We start from the raw sequence: 17,106 nt of genomic DNA on the forward strand, positions 1-17,106 counted from the left end.
GCTGTGAAGAAAAATGAAGCAGACAAGGGGGTTGGAGAGTGGTGGAGGCTAATATTTTAGATAAAGTTGTGAGGGAACTCCTACCTGAGTGACATTTGAGCAGAGAGATTTGATGGAGAAGGGAGGGAGCCATCAGAGAGATGGAAGAATATTCTAGGCAATGCAAACAGCAAGGTGTAGAGTGGGAGTGCAATGGGAGTGATGCAGGAACAGCAGGAAGGTCAGTGAGATCAGACAAGAGTAAATGAGGGGAGAGGAGCAGATGTGAGGTCCAGAGATTCCCTGAGGACAGGTCTTATGCCTTAAGGCTAACTTTTGAGTACTGGATGCAGATTTCAAAGCACTACTAATCCACTTTTTAGAGATATGATACAGTTTATCTTTTAAATGTATATTTATGTATATGAAACAATGATTTTTAAAAGTAACATCATCTCAACTTTATTATCTATTTCCCTTCTAGTAAACTGACAAAACAGTGACATTAACGAAACACAAGCTTCTTGAGCACAAAAAAATGATTACTAGACTCTAGGCTACCAACAGTGTCTGCTAAGATGTGCAAACAACCTCCCAGCTATTTTTTAGCCATTCAGAAGAGCACAATGCTACTTTCTAAGGACTTCCTAAATCAAGTGTCTTTTACCTGGTTTTTGCTTTTTTTAAGCTATCTCTGCCAGAAAAACATTTTGGCTGGGGCTATTTCATTTCCCTCATCTATGTATTCAGTGGAAGCACATGTAAATTATAATAGATAAAATTTGGGATAAAGGCTAGAAGGCATATCTTAATGAAATATGGTATAAAATAGAGGGAAATAAATTACTAAAGCAGATTTTGTAATAATTTTTTCTGTCAAGTTTTAAGAATAAAATTGACCTAAGCCAACTGACCTATTTTACAATCATCAGCTTCTCTTTGATGACTCTTGATGCCTCCAAGGGCTACCCAGGTGGTGCTAGTGGTAAAGAACCCGCCTGCCAATGCAGGAGACATAAGAGACACAGGTTCAATCCCTGGGTAGGGAGGATTCCCTAGGGAAGGAAATGGCAACCCCACACCAGTATTCTTGCCTGAAGAATCTCATGGACAGAGGAGCCTGGCGGCCTGCAGCCCGTAGAGTCACAAAGAGTTGGACAGGACTGAAGCTACTTAGCATGCAAGCATAATGCTTCCAAAGATAATAGGTAAGTGAGAGCTATACATCTCCTCCCTCATAACCTTGCTACCAGGAAGACCAGGATGAAAGCAAAATTTGCACTGAATTGTGCTCCACATACATTTTTTTTTTTGCAAGATTCTTACACCCTGTTCACACAAGGCTAAGATACCTGTATAATATTTCTAGCCAACCACATCTTATACACCACCAATTCTCCAAAGAAACAGTATTTCAAACATTTCTTACACTAATTAACCAGGAGAAGGGGCCAACAGAGGATGAGATGGTTGGATGGCATCACCAACTCAATGGACATGAGTTTGAGTAAACTCCGGAAGTTGGCGATGGACAGGGAAGCCTGGTGTGCTTCAGTTCATGGGGTCACAAAGAATCGGACATGACTGAGTGACTGAACTGAACTGAACTGATTTGCCATGAAGTATATGCACCATGATAAAAGTAGCAGTTTTTATGTCTGGCCATCAGAGGTCAGTAAATCCCTGCTTATTCACTATTTTCCATTTGTCACTTTTTTTTTTTTAGAACAAGAAGTGTTACAAATTAATTTACATGCAGCTTGGGAGAGTTCTCTCAATCTTTAAAGCAGTGAAAGAAATAACAATTCTCCAAGGAACTCTAAAGAAGTCCTGACCCATGGGCAGAAGACTCTTTCCCCACTTCAATGCCATCTTATATATAGTTTAAAATGAAAGGTTCTGCATAAATTCTAACAGAGTAATCCTGGATTTAAAGCAAGGATTCAACTATCACCATTTTCATTTGCAGAGGGGAAAAAAGAAAAAGAAAAATTCAAACTAAAACTTTTAAAAAGAATGTAGATCTCTAAGCTAAAATATAATTCCTATTATTTGTATACTTACATCAAGTTCTCAACTTTTAATTATTTTAACTTTACAGTGATCTTTGAGGTACCTAGGGAGGTATTATTATCTTGGGCTTCCCTGGTTTACTCAGTGGTAAAGAACCCACCTGTCAATACAGGAGACGCAGGTTTGATCCCTGGGTCAGGAAGATCCCCTGGAGAAGGAAATGGCTACCCACTCCAGTAATCTCGCCTGGGATGACAGAGAAGCCGGTGGGCTACAGTCCATGGGGTTGCAAGAGTCGGACATGACTTAGCAACTAAACCACTAACACCACTATTATCTATTTCCCAGACTTAGAAAGCAAAACAGAGCAGTATGTAATCAGCCTGAGGTCCAAAGTCTGGTTCATAACCAAGAGTCCCCAATATGTTTACCTTCTTTAAACTTCATCACAGGCTACCTTATATCTTATGACAGTACACATATGCTTATTTATGTCCTTCTCTACAATAACAATGACACAGTAAGTTCCTTTGGGGCAGGAATCCAGTCCCTTCTCAATCACTCCCACAATGACTTGAAAGTTAATCAAGAAATTGAATTTGCTAACTAAATAAATAAATTGAATTTGCCTGGTCTCTGTGACTTCCCATAAACTCCGTAGGACACATACACACACACACACACGCACACTGGTAGGTACCCTCACCGACCTGGAGACACCCTGGTTACATGATAAGGTTGAGCAATATCAGGAAAACCCATCTATTCAATTCTAGACATTTTTTTACTCACTGGAGCAGATCTTCAAACAAATTGATTTTGTACCCCAGCAATAAAAACATATAGGCATGCATCCCTAATACACAGGTATGTATTTATAAATTACAGATAGGCCTATCTATTAATATTTATATTTCAAAACATATTTAAATAGAAAAATAAGTATTAAAAATTAAGGTGAACTTGGATGGCATCACCAACTCAATGGGCATGAGTTTGAGTATACTCCTGGAGTTAGTGATGGACAGGGAGGCCTGAACTGCTGCAGTCCATGGGGTTGCAAAGTCAGACATGACTGAGCAACTGAACTGAACTGAAAAATACGTTTAGGTAATTATATATTTATTTCCTTTTTAAGGGCACAAAAATATTTTTCAATCTAAATGCTATATTATAATATTTTATAATACCAATATGATTAAACTCACTTCCATGTTTATAAGTTATTATAATTACAAATATTTAGGAACATTTCAAAACATACACAAGAATAGAATTTTTAAATGACTGAAAGATATAATAAAATATTTAATAATTCTTCATCATTCTAGTGCCACAACACACCTTTTTGTTCTCATATCATTTTTCTCTAGGATTATTGCAAGTCAAAGGTTTGAATTTATTTGAATACTTGTTTTAAACAGTCACAGAAGCTAAAAAAATAATCCCATAAAAACATGCTGAAATATTTGCATCCATTCATATATCAAATAGTGTGTTTAATAATTTGCATTTTGATATGTAAAATACTATCATTGTTTTTAATTTCATAGTGTGAAATAATGATCATACTAAAAAAATGTCAGTACTGCCATTTTCTTGTAAATGATTAGTGCTTGCTCTATTAGTATTACATTACAGTTTCTTACACTCTTTGTAAGAATCTCTTTAAGCCACCAGGCAACTGGGAAGATTATTTTACTTACGTAGAAAAAACAATACCAAATGCGCCTGCACTGTCATGTGTCACAGTGCACTGAATGAAGGAAGGGATGAGACAGCCACTTGTGTATGAGCCTCTTCCTATGGGTGGACTCCTGTTTGCTCTAAAAGTATCCCATCTATCTCCACAATTTGTGACCCTATGACATGTGGTCTGAACCCAGTGAGTGTCAGTCTACATACTGAATATTCCGAAAGCTTAAATTCCTTCTTATAATTGTAGAGAAAAGTAAAGAAATAAAACTTAAAGCTCAACATTCAGAAAACTAAGATCATGGCATCCAGTCCCATCACTTCATGGCAAATAGATGGGGAAACAGTGGAAACAGTGGCTGACTTTATTTTGGGGGACTCCAAAATCACTGCAGATGGTGATTGCAGCCATGAAATTAAAAGACGCTTACTCCTTGGAAGGAAAGTTATGACCAACCTAGACAGCATATTAAAAAGCAGAGACATTACTTTGCCAACAAAGGTCTGTCTCCAGTGGTTATGTATAGATGTGAGAGTTGGACTATAAAGAGGGCTGAGTGCAGAAGAAATGATGCCTTTGAACTATGGTGTTGGAGAAGACTCTTGAGAGTCCCTTGGACTGCAAGGAGATCCAACCAGTCCATCCTAAGGGAAATTGGTCCTGGGAGTTCATTGGAGGACTGATGTTGAAGCTGAAACTCCAGTATTTTGGCCACCTGATGCGAAGAGCTGACTCATCTGAAAAGACCCTGATGTTGGGAAAGATTGAAAGCAGGAGGAGAAGGGGACAACAGAGGATGAGATGTTTGGATGGCATCACCGACTCAATGGACATGAGTTTGGGTAGACTCTGGGAGTTGGTGATGGACAGGGAGGCCTGGCGTGCTGCAGTTCATGAGGTCGCAAAGAGTCGGATGCAACTGAGCAACTGAACTGAACTGAACTGAACTGAAAGAAATAAAAATTCAAATATTTCCTTTTCATATGCCAATGGATCATTTTGCCCACACCTAGGACTGATGTGCCTCTCTATCCCCCTACTTTGGTGACTACTGTGGGAAGAGGGGTCCAGTGAAACACAGGACCTCCAGAGAACAGCTTCACAGGTCCACAACAGGGTCAGGCCCAGCCAGAGGCAGAAAAAGTCACTGGACTTGTTTTGTATTGCTGTATAACAATAGTACCACAAACTGAGAAGTGTAAAGCAACGTGTATTGATTATTTCACACCTCCTGGCATTAGAGTCTGGGCATGGCTTAGCTTAGGGTCCCCTACTTAGGGTTCTCCAAGGCTGCAACTGACTCATTGTCTAGGGTTGGGTTCTCATCTGGAGGCTTGGCTGTAGAAGGATCTACCTACACCCCCACTTACATGTTTGCTGACAGCATTCAGGTCCTTGTGATTGCAGGAGTGAGAGCTTCCGGGTTTGGCTGGCTGTTGGCCAGAGTCTGCTCCCAGTTCCCAGAGCCTGCTCACAGTTCCCTGCCACATGGGTTCCTCAACATGGCTACTCCCTTCCTCACAGCCAGCCAGGAAGACAGAGAACCAGCAAGAGCAGAACTCCACATTTCAGCGACGTAATGACATGATCATTAACTCATAGCGCGTCCCTCCATCACCTGTGCTCTAACATTTAGAAGCAAATCGCAGGTGCCACCCAAACTCAGGAGGAGGGGAAAGACACAAGAGAGTGAAAACGAGGAAGTGGGGATCATGGGACCATCTTCAGGGACTGTCTTGCCATCTCACTATCTGCTGTCAAAGGGGGGAAGATGCAAAAACAAATACTGGAAATAACTCGGTTTTTTAATGAGCTGGAGCTTAAAATCTACATCTCTGTAAGAGAACTACTAGGTGAAGCAACTTTCAATTATATACACTTTAGACAGCTAGTGTTTCACAATTTTTTTAGAGCAGGGTCTTCCGTTGGCTTCTAATCACGGCTTCCTACTTTCTCTAGGCTATGTTTCCTAGACCCCCTTGCCAAGAGGATTCTCAATTATGTTTCATAAGTGGGAGGTACTCAGTCAAGGCTTGGAAGGCAGAAGGGAGACAGACCCATCCTTATGCTCATACAGTTTGGGCAGATACTCTGTGGCCATGAGGATTCACAGCAGCCCCCACACAATTCTTCAGTACTGCCAGCCAAGAGGACCACCCAAGTGCTTTCCTGCAATTCCTGCAACTTCCTCACTCTCTGAAAGTTAGTGGCACACATGAGCGTTAATGTCAGTTTCCCTTCCCTTCCCTTCTCCTGCCGTCTATGTATCATGCAGTGCTAAGTCGCTTCAGTTGTGTCTGACTCTGTGCAACCTCATGGAATGTAGCCCATCAGGCTCCTCTGCCCATGGGGTTCTCCAAGCAAGCATACTGGAGTGGGTTGCCATGCCCTCCTCCAGGGGATCTTCCTGATTCAAGGATCTTCCTGACCCAGGTGTCAAAGCTGCGTCTCCCAGCGCTTTATGCAACATCTAATTACCTGAATTCAAGCCCCTCCCACTTGAAGCTTCACAGTAACTTGTTTTCCTGATTGAAACCTGATTCTACAAAAGATTAAAGTCCCTTTTAAGGATCACCATGTTGAATCCTCCTTAACTTCCTCTCTGACCCAGACATAAATATTGTCATCAGATTAGTATTTATCCTTCTAGATCACACATAAACATGCACACAGAAAATATCTAGTACTGTTTTATATGTTTTTCTAACACACAATGTGTTGTGAGTGTTCTGGTCATCTACTGGTGTGTAACAAGCCACACAAAAATCTACTGGTGTAAAAAGGTACTAACATTTACTATGTCCACAATTCTGAGAATCAGAAATTAGGGCAGGGAATAGGAGAGATGGCTTATCTTGCTTCACATGTGGGGACTCAGCCTGGGGTGGCTCAAAAGACTATGGATGGATGGGCGGCTTGACTGGGCCCTGGGCCATACGTGTAGGTCCTTGGTTTTTCTTTACATGGCATCTGCTGGGACTATGATGTCCAAGACGGCAGCTTCACTCATGTCCATTGTCTCAGCTGAGGTGGCTGGAAGGGCCAAATTAGGCAGGGCTGACTGGCATCTTCCCCCTTTCACACACACCATCCTCAGGACAAGTGCACTTCTTACATAGCAAAGGCCTTCTCCCCGGAGAGAAAGCTACAGTTACTGGACCAAAGAGGCCCAGGAGGAAGCTACAAGGTTTTCACAACCTAACCCCAGAAATCCCAGAATCACTTCTGCCATATTCTACTGATTAAGGAAGTTACTAAGACTATCCCAGATTCAAAGTGAGGTCAGGAAGAGACTCAACCTCTTGCTGGAGGAATGACACATACATACAGAGGAGGGAATTGATGGCATCACCATAAATACATATTACCACAGCGACTAGCACTCTGTAACAAGGTTTTCACGCAGCAATAAGTCTTGAAGAGTTACCCAAGTTGGTCCATATTTCCGTTCTTCTAATTGCCACATAATACTAAGACTATACCAAAATTTATTTAGATACTTGCTCCTTTAGGAACATTTAGGTGCTTTCCATTTTTTTAATTTAAAAAAATCATCCTTGAATATACTTTTGTTTATATTCCAGTATTTCTAACATTAATACTGAGAAGTGAAATTATATCTTTAGCATCATAAGGTATAAACATATTTAATAGATACAATCAACACAGCCTGTAAACTGGTTCACACACTTTATATTCCCCCGTGAACGCTCAGCAGTAACACTTTCCCTTGCAGTCACTTGATACTATCAATTTGTTAAATGTGTGCCGATTTGATTTTTATTGTTCTGATACTATGAATGCTTACTCATCATTGGGTTTGTTCTTCTGTGAGTTGCCTATTCATATTTTTGGCCTGTTTTTCCAATATTTCTTATGTTTCTATTTATCTATAGGAAATTATTTGTCTATTATGGGTCCTAATCCTTTCTCTGTTACCTATTTACAGAAGATTTTGATGGAAGTCAGGATCCTGGCTACCTGGCTCAAATGAAGAGGAAGGCTCAGAGCTCTGAAGCTCAAAATCACTGCACCTACTTCATCGTTTAGCTGAAAGTTGTATTCCAGAACACCAGAGTCCCTGGGCAAAGCCCTATCCTTCCAGTTACAAATTATACTCTTGACGATGTATTGTAAAGCCTGGTTCTCAGTCAGTAGTCTCAGAATCACCTAGTTGCTTGTGAAAAACACAGATTCCTGGGTAACACCCCAGGTCAGCATCACCAGAATTTTGTGGAGTGGGTCATAAGAATCTACATTTTTAACTAGCTTTTTGTTCCCAGTCACCACTAAAATTTGAAAATCACTTTTAAGTACAAATCAGAAAGTTATTCTAAGAATGGGGGAGAAAAAGGGGTGGATACTATAACACCTCCTGATTTACTGTGGGAAGGAAAAATACAGCCACATTACCCTGGAATCTCAGCGCTAGAAGTATCTCAAAGTACACCTGACCTGTACAGTGGATCTTAAAGCTGCTTGGTGTCGGCATCACCTGCATAGATTCATCCGGAACAATCAAGTCTAGAGGTCCAGTCAGACATTAACATTTGTAAAAAGCTATGTTCTGTCAGGCATACTGAGTCTATTTCAAATCCTCTACTTCACAGAAAAGGAAACTCAGGCCAAGTGTGTTTACATCATTCGTCTGGAGTGTTTCAGACACTAGTGACCAAGAACTTAGCTATCCTGACCAGATGTCCAGTGTTCTCACTTTTTAACAGTTACTCCAGCCAGGTTGATTTTAGTTGAAAAGAGTTAATGTTGGAAGTACTTTGAGTAAAGTGTTTTCACAATATTGGTAAATGTTCTGTTCTAAAAATCAATTCTGTACTTAGGTCTGTATTTACATAAAAACTAAAAGGAAAAGCTGCCAGACCTCTGACTGTAGCAGAATTACTGCAGGAAGCCCAGCTCTAATTACACATAAAACCCTTCCCGTTATCTACTGCTTCTTCAAGTGGACTTAAAAACCAAGCATTACACATCTGTACATGAGTAACTAATTAGGACTTGAATACGGGCATTTTTTTGAGACAGGAAGTCATATAACATGTGATCAAGTACTATAATTTTTATTTACCCTAACTCAGTTTTTTTCATTTTTCACTTTCTCTTTTCCTTATGTTCTTGTTTATTTTATAATATATCTTTAAAAAACAAAAAACAAAAACCCTGCACTGTTGAGATGGATAAGCCTAGATTTGGGAGGGAGGAGTCTAAGTTCTAATCCTTACTGTGCTCTAGTTGTAGCATAGGGACAATTCATTCAATGTCCCCATCTTTGTTTTCTGTTCTGCAAGATGGATGAGATAATCCATGCTCTGTTTAGTTCATAGGATCATACGAGATAAAATAAAGTGGTTTACAAACATGAGCATTGGAGACATGATCCATTCCTATCAAGATGTTCTTATATTAAGGCAGACATAAATGTATGACCTGTCCATCAAAAAACACATCCAAAGGAGTTTCCAAATTATATCCCTCAGGTGTACTATGTCTCACCCATAAGTTGCCCCAAAGGCGTAATTGTATAGAGGCTACACAAAACTGGAAAAGTGAAATCCTCAAAGGATATGCAAATAGAGTCAAAATGTCCTTTATGTTGCCTGCAAATTCTATGTCTAAATAATTAGCACTCCTTCCTTAAATTCTATGCCTTTGTTCCAGATTTTAACAACCTAAATTTTATTTTCTCTCTTTCTTAAAGTTCTCTTTCAGTTTGTTTGTCAATTCTGTCCTTCTTCATACACACACACAAACATTGTCCAAAAGGAAATATAGTACAAAAAAAAAAATTATACCTAAGACAATTACTTTAAACTTTTTAAATGGATAACAAAATAGCATTTCTCAAATAGGGTAATATCCTATAATGGCAAGAACCCTTGTGGGTATTATTTTCTTTTTGAGGGAAGTAGGAAGGAAGAGTACATATCTTTACTGAGTAGGAAAATAATCCAAGCTTACAGTAAACGGGAAGTAACCATGTAAAAAAGACAATATCACTTATCGAGAGAGAATCATGCTCAGCATTTTCCTCCAGTCTTTTCTTTATAAAAATAGAGAAATATCCTGGTGTGTGTTTCAAGATGAGATTAAATCATGCATAAAACTTTGGGTACTCATTCTTTTTATAATATTTTACCATGAATACTGTTTCTACCCTCATTGTTGGTTTCTATCCTTATTTTTCATAATCACAATTTTAATAGTTTTACTTTACTCCATGATATTAAATAGTAGAACCATAATATAATTTTTATTCTCTTGTTAGATGCATTAACATCGTAATAACTACTATTTATTGAATACTTAGATGGTGTCTATAATTGTTGCAATAACTTTCTATACATTTTTTTCCTCATAATAGATTTGTTTCAGCAGTTTTCAGTTTATATCAAACCTGAGAGGAAGGCACAAAGATTTCCCAAATACAAATGCTGCCCATGCACATGCCAGAGACTCCCATTATCAGTAATCCCCTCCGGAGGGTACACTTGTTACAGCTGATGAACATGCAATGTCACATCACAAACATCGATAGTCCATAGTTTGTGAAGGCGTTAGCTGCTCAGCCATGTCTGACTCATTGCGACCCCATGGACTGTAGCCTGCCAGGCTCCTCTCTCCACGGAATTTTCCAAGGAAGAATACTGGAGTGGGTAGACATTTCCTTCTTCAGGGGATCTTCTCAACCCAGGGATCAAACCTGGGTCTCCTGTATTACCATCTGAGCCACCAGGGAAGCCCAAAATATTTTTAATATGTGTGTGCGCGTGCTAAGTTGCTTTAGTTGTATCCAACTTTTTGGGACCTTATGGACTGTAGGCTGCAAGGCCCCTCTGTCCATGGAATTTCCCAGGCAAAAATGCTGAAGTGCATTGCCATGCTCTTCTCCAGGCAACCTTCCTGACCCAGGGATTGAATCCAGGTCTCCTGCATTACAGGAAGATTCTTTACCACTGAGCCACCAGGGAAGCCCATCCATAGTTTATATTAGGGTTCAAATCATCATAGTGTACACTTTAAATATATTACAATTCATCAATTATATCTCAGTGAAGGTGAGAAAATATATATATTTAACAAAAAGTATCTGGAGTTGTCATTTAATTAAACTACTTACTTCTTTGGTAGCTATGGAAAAGTAAAACTTAAATGGCATGCCTTTATAAAGTAGCTCAAAACTGGCCTGTGTTATTATGCTTTTTGTTATTTTTTGTTATTATGTTATTATGTTATTATTGTTATTTTTGTTATTATGTCAAAGCATAGTGCGGTATGGAGAATCCATTTATGCATTTGCAAGATTCCTCTTTCTCTCTAAAATAACAAAATGCCATGGATATTCAAGAGGACTATCTTCCCATCATTAAAAAAGGGGAGGAGGGGAATAAGAGTTTCCTGTTGTACGTAAACTTTCTCTTAGAAGAGCCTCTGCTAACTCTGCTATCAGCAGCTACTTAAACATCAATAGAAATAAGTCACCCTAGGCTGAAAAATAATGGAAAAAAGGGTTGAAGAAGATGGAAAATACAATTCACTTTCATCTTAGGATAGTAGAATATTGCTTCTTAAATAAAAGAATATATGTTACAAAAGGGATGTAGCTATTGAGTATTTGATCTCTTAACCCTTTGACAGTTCATACTGGAAAAACAAAATTGAAGCCACAAGTGTGAATGAAGTTCAGCTAGCTCAGAGTAGTAATGATGCAAAGCAAATGAAAACTGTGGAGTAATTATTGGGCAGAAAGCAAAAGAATAAAGAAAGATATGACAATATGTTAAAGGAACAGTTCCTAAAAGAAGATTTAATGGGCTCCATGTTATGGTGGGATTGGTTAAAACCCCCTACATTGTCATGACATCAAGCTGCAATCAATTCCAAAAGCTGACTTTCCTTCTTTTTGGATGGCGGTATTCATGTTCAGTCTGTGTTTAATCAACATAAGCAAAGAATATACGGGTATTTTCATGAATAAGAAAAATTTATAGAGAAGTATCCTTGCAAAACCATAACAGAAGAACATGTTAGCCTATTTCCAAAGAGCACCTGGGGGCTTGAAAGGAAGCAGACATGGCTTATGGACTAAATAGCTGCCCATCTACAATGAGAGGCATCCAAGAAATTACTTTTCTTTTGTTTGCTAGGTCCCATCACTTCATGGGAAATAGATTGGGAAAGAGTGAAAACAGTGTCAGACTTTATTTTTGGGGGCTCCAAAATCACTGCAGATGGTAACTACAGCCATGAAATTAAAAAACGCTTACTCCTTGGAAGGAAAGTTATGACCAACCTAGATAGCAAATTGAAAAGCAGAGACATTACTTTGCCAGCAAAGGTCGGTCTAGTCAAGGCTATGGTTTTTCCTGTGGTCATGTATGGACGTGAGAGTTGGACTGTGAAGAAAACTGAGTGCCAAAGAATTGATGCTTTTGAACTATGGTGTTGGAGACGACTCTTGAGAGTCCCTTGGACTGCAAGGAGATCAGCCCTGGGATTTCTTCAGAAGGAATGATACTAAAGCTGAAACTCCAGCACTTTGGCCAACTCATGTGAAGAGTTGACTCATTGGAAAAGACCCTGATGCTGGGAGAGATTGGGGGCAGGAGGAGAAGGGGACGACAGAGGATGAGATGGCTAGATGGCATCACTGACTCGATGGACGTGAGTCTGAGTGAACTCTGGGAGTTGATGATGGACAGGGAGGCTTGGCGTGCTGCGATTCATGGGGTCACAAAGAGTCGGACATGACTGAGTGACTGAACTGAACTGAATGCTCTTTCTATGATAAGGATCCCCATTTGCGAACTTTGGGATAGCTCATAAAAGGTAAGTAAGAATGAAAAAGCATGCTAGTTTGAGACATCTGTCTTTGAACCATCTTAAGACTGGCTGACAGACTTGTATCTACAGGACAGGTTATACAATTAACGGGGCACCTAAAGGAGCATCCAAGGGTCAGAACTACAGAGAAACAAAAAGGAATTCCTTTCCTTCTGAAAGGAATCAAAGAAGGCTTTTCAGGAACTCTTTACCTGAATTGCTTGCTTACTGCTTGAAGAGTGATATGGGCTTCCCTAGTGGCTCAGATAGTAAGGAATCTACCTACAATGCAGGAGACTTGGGTTTGATCCCTGGATTGGGAAGATCCCCTGGAGAAGGGAATGGCAACCCACTCCAGTATTCTTGCCTGGAGAACTCCATGGACAGAGGAGCCTGAAGGGTTATAGTCCTTGGGTTGCAAAGAGTTGGACATGACTGAGTGACCAACACTTGAAGAGCAGTATGGTCCAGTGGAAAGAGCATTGTCACTGGAGTCATGCATACCTGCGTTCATGATCTGGTTCTGCCACCTAGTTATTGCTTAACTTCTCTGAACTTTCATTTCCTCTTCTGTAAAATGGGGGTGATATTCCTATTCTATAGGATGGTCATATTGACTGAGGCAGTAACTGTAAAAAAATTAATAAATAGAAACCTCAATTAAATAGAATAGGGAGATGAGAAGAGGACACTCTCATGTTCTACAATAATACAGCACCCAAATGGAAGAAGAAAGACTCTATTTCTTTCTCACCAAAGATGCAGCTAATAAAAAGCCATGGACTCTGTGTTTACTGTGGCCTGCCCAACTTCCTTTTCCCCTTTAGAAAAGTCTTCTTCTTCCCTTGCTGGAGGAAGAGAGTGAATCTTGCACAGGACTTACTGTGGTTGCAGACCCCAAATGGCAATTCTCTGCTGATCTCAAATAAACACCTTTGCTGCAGAAACATCTCACAGTCTATTTATTTTAGGTCATCACAACCATGGATAAAGTACTTAATATACAGTCCATGCCCAATAAATGTCACTAATATTAGAGACAAGAAATCAGACTCCTGAAATGTGAGCCGACGCCTCCTTTGGTGATCACTTAGTGGCCCACCTAGAGAAAGCTGAGATGCAAGGAGATCTAGAGCCTTGGCCCAACCACTCTTGATCTTCAGTGGCTCCTCAAAACCCCAGAAGTTCCATAAAGTCTGCTCAGGAACTGCCCAGAGGATAGGGAGGGGGGACAAAGAAGAAATACTATGGACCACCATTCCACTTCAACATAGCCACTCTACTTTTCTCCCTTCTGTGTGTTGAATGCTCAAGTAAATGTTCATTTAAAGACAGAGTAACATGGAAGAGATGTTAAAGAAACCATTGCACTGGGCTTCCAGTCCATTTGAGAAACGTACATGAGCACTTGCTGTAAGCGGGAAGTACATAGCCCATTTCAGAGCCATGGAGGCCTGGGAGATCTTGTGTCTCTGTGTGGCTGTTGAAGGATGTGTTCCAGCAAAGGTTTGAGGGTCCGTTTGTGAGGGTCCTTTCCAACATGGCACAAACACACACACACACACCCCTCTATGGCTTCCTCAGCACCATGATCACTCAGGAATACATCTGCCTTCACTGATGTTAATCAGAGACACCAGAACCAAGAACTTATCTGTCAGGATCAGAGAGAACACTAATGCTCTGTGGAAGCTGTATGATAAATAGAAGAAGTAAAAGGCAAAGACTAAAAATTCTCTCTTCCCTGACCCCAGACACTAGATCCTCTCTGTGAAACAGGACTGGGAGGGGGACTTCAGGAAAACCTTGATTCTTAAATTGTACCAGCTAGTGTGACCCAAGGCAAGTTTTAAACATGTAGTCCATGGGGTCACAAAGAGTCAGACATGACTGAGCAACTAAACTGAACTGAATGGTCTGAAAGTTAAATAATAACTTCATCTTTACTGTATTAGTCAGGGTTCTCCAGAGAAACAGAACCAACAGGATGCATGGTGAGAGAGATTTATTTTTTAAAATTGGCTCATAAGAATGTGGAGTCTGGCAAGTCCAAAATCGCAGGGCATACCAACAAGCTGGAAGTTCCGGAGAGAGATAATGTTGCATGAGTCCAGAGGCAGTCTGGAGGCAGAATTCCTGGCTCCTCAGAGGACCTCACTCTCTCCTCTTAAGACCTTCAAGTAATTGAATGAGCCCCACCCACATTAAGGAAAATAACCTGCTTTACTTAATATCTACTGACTTCATGTTAATTGCATATTAAAAAAAAAAAAACCACAACAGCATCTGGACTGGTGTTTGACCAAACCACAGGACACCCAGGCAAGTTGACAGGTAAAATTTTAACCATCACATTTACCATGTGAAGACAGGAGAGGTTCAGGGTTTGGTAGACTTTCGTACTTTTTTAGTATTATTTACTCGTGCATGCTGGGTTTTTTGTTTGTTTAGGGTTCTTATCCACACATGTTAAAGCAGCATTTGAATTACTCTACCATTTAGCTGTTGCCACATAAACAGAACACCCTGAAACTTAGTGGTTAAAAGCCCCAAGTATTAGTTCAGTTCACGATTCTGTGATTCAACACTTGCTGGGCTCAGCTGGGCAGTTTCAGTCTTGGGTGGATTTACTCATGTGTCTGAGGTCAGGTGCTGGGTCAGTCAAGTGCTCCAGGGGCTGAGATTGCCCATTTCTGCTCCACATAGTCTCCCATCCTCCATCAGGTTAACTCAGACTTGTTCTCCCAGAGGAGGCAGGGGTCCCTAAAGGCAGCAAAAGCATGTCAAGGCCTCTTGAGGCCTCAGCTTACAAGGGCTGGAGAAATAGGGTTGCCTCTTGGCTGGAGATGCTGTAAAGTGGCAGAGGGCACAGCTGTAAGAATAACTGCAGCTGTTTTTGCAAAAAAAAAAAAAAATCTTCCAGAGCTCCTCTCAAGAACAGTATCAACTAGCCTTCAATGCCTGACATATAATGCAAGGTCAATGACTATGCTCTCCCTTCACAATCCTTTTAGCCATCATTTTGAAAGCAATTCAAATTTTCACAAATACAGGCAGGCTATTGTTGAGCAGAAAGACACAGACTGCCAGATATTTCTCCAGCAAAGGTGGCTTTATTCGAGATCAGCAGAGAATTGCAATTTGAGATTTGCAACCATGGTGAGCCATATCACATTACCCCCCAGTAAGGAAAGGAGAAAGCTTTTGGAGAGTGGAAAAAGAAATTGGACGGGCTAGAGTAAACACAGAGCTCATGGCTTTTCACTGACTGCGTCCTTGCCAGGAAAGAAGAGAAGTCTTTCTCCTAACTTTCGAGCTCTGCTGTCATCACAGGGCATGATGCTCCCAGCTATTCCCCCATCTGGTCTCCCCACTCTATTTAACTGAGTTGTCTGTTTATTAACTTTTTACTCTATCCTTTCTGAGTTAGACATTATCCTGTGCTGTTCTCTCCCTTGGGAAACCTAGAAAGGTGGGAGTAGAAATGAAATAGAGAGAACCCCTGTCTATACCCTGCACCCCAAAGCACTGTCAATGGAAATGTTCTATAAAGGTCAATATTTCCCCTTTAAAGAACATAGGTGCTTCAATTTAGTCATTCCTAGGCAGTTGAGCACTGTGAACAACTATTGCTAGTCCTGTAATATTTCTCAGCCTTCCTTCTTTATTGTCTCCACCCCCAAGCTTTTCTATCATCACTCTCAGGAAATCCTACTATCACAGATATTCTATATCTCTTGCTTTACATATAAAAATAGTAGGGTATGTAGTGGCTCCAAGTTTCACCGCCCTTGTTGGGAATATATGCTCAGGGTTGTCATACCAGTTCCTTCTCCGGGCCCTGAGTACCCATCCTCTCGATGCCATGCCTCCCAGTCAAGCCAGGGTTTGCCTATATTCAGCTTTAATCATAAGTCAGGGGCTGCTGACACAGGGAATCTGTCTTCACATGACAAATAGCAAAAAGAGGAAGACAGGAGAAAAAGTCAAGTGGAATTTCATAATAAGGCCTTAACTGACAGGGACAAGCCAAAGAGGGGAAAAATCACCAGTTATGACTGAAGACTGAATCACTATCCAGAACTATCAAACCCCGAAACAAAATCCATGACCACCCTTGTGGAAACTCAAGATATGGATTGCAAAGGAAATGGCTTTCAAACCAATACAATTCCATGTTTTCCTGCTCTTTCTTCCTCTGTGTGTGTGTATGTGTGTGTGTGTTACTGCGTGTGTGCTCGTGTGTCCTAGTGTTTGCATTATAGAGCAATTAAGCATAATTTAGGTATTATTAGTAGTTGGTATTTCCTCCTGATTTAGAATCCTTCCAATATCTTTAACTTTGTTAAGCTCAGTCAATAATATGTTCCTGTAAATTTGATTTCCAGAGCAATATTTTTGTTGATCTCCAACCTTATTAATTTTTTATTACTTTGCTAAAAATCTCTTTTAAAAGATTCCTTAGGAAACAACACACTGAACACAACCTCCAAGAAGGCGCTAAATTAGTACTTGACATATAATCAAGAAAATCACAGGTTATCAGTGTGCCCAAACTCTGGTTTTCTTAATGAAGTGATTAA

General features: G+C 40.3%; 1 long non-coding RNA gene and 1 pseudogene across 2 annotated transcripts in view; both read right to left on the reverse strand.

Moving 5' to 3' along the window:
* The window catches only part of LOC147371934 (gamma-secretase subunit APH-1B pseudogene), a 28,287-nt pseudogene extending 23,109 nt beyond the window's left edge, over positions 1–5,178 (reverse strand).
* LOC147371933 (uncharacterized) overlaps positions 1–17,106 on the reverse strand; it is a 200,065-nt gene that overhangs the window by 109,755 nt on the left and 73,204 nt on the right. The gene's annotated exons all lie outside the window — the stretch shown is intronic.

Source organism: Bos grunniens, chromosome 5, assembly GCF_055505025.1.
Source record: "Bos grunniens cultivar Pamir isolate PY7600 chromosome 5, Bosgru_T2T1.0, whole genome shotgun sequence".
NCBI classification, from domain to species: Eukaryota; Metazoa; Chordata; class Mammalia; order Artiodactyla; family Bovidae; genus Bos; species Bos grunniens.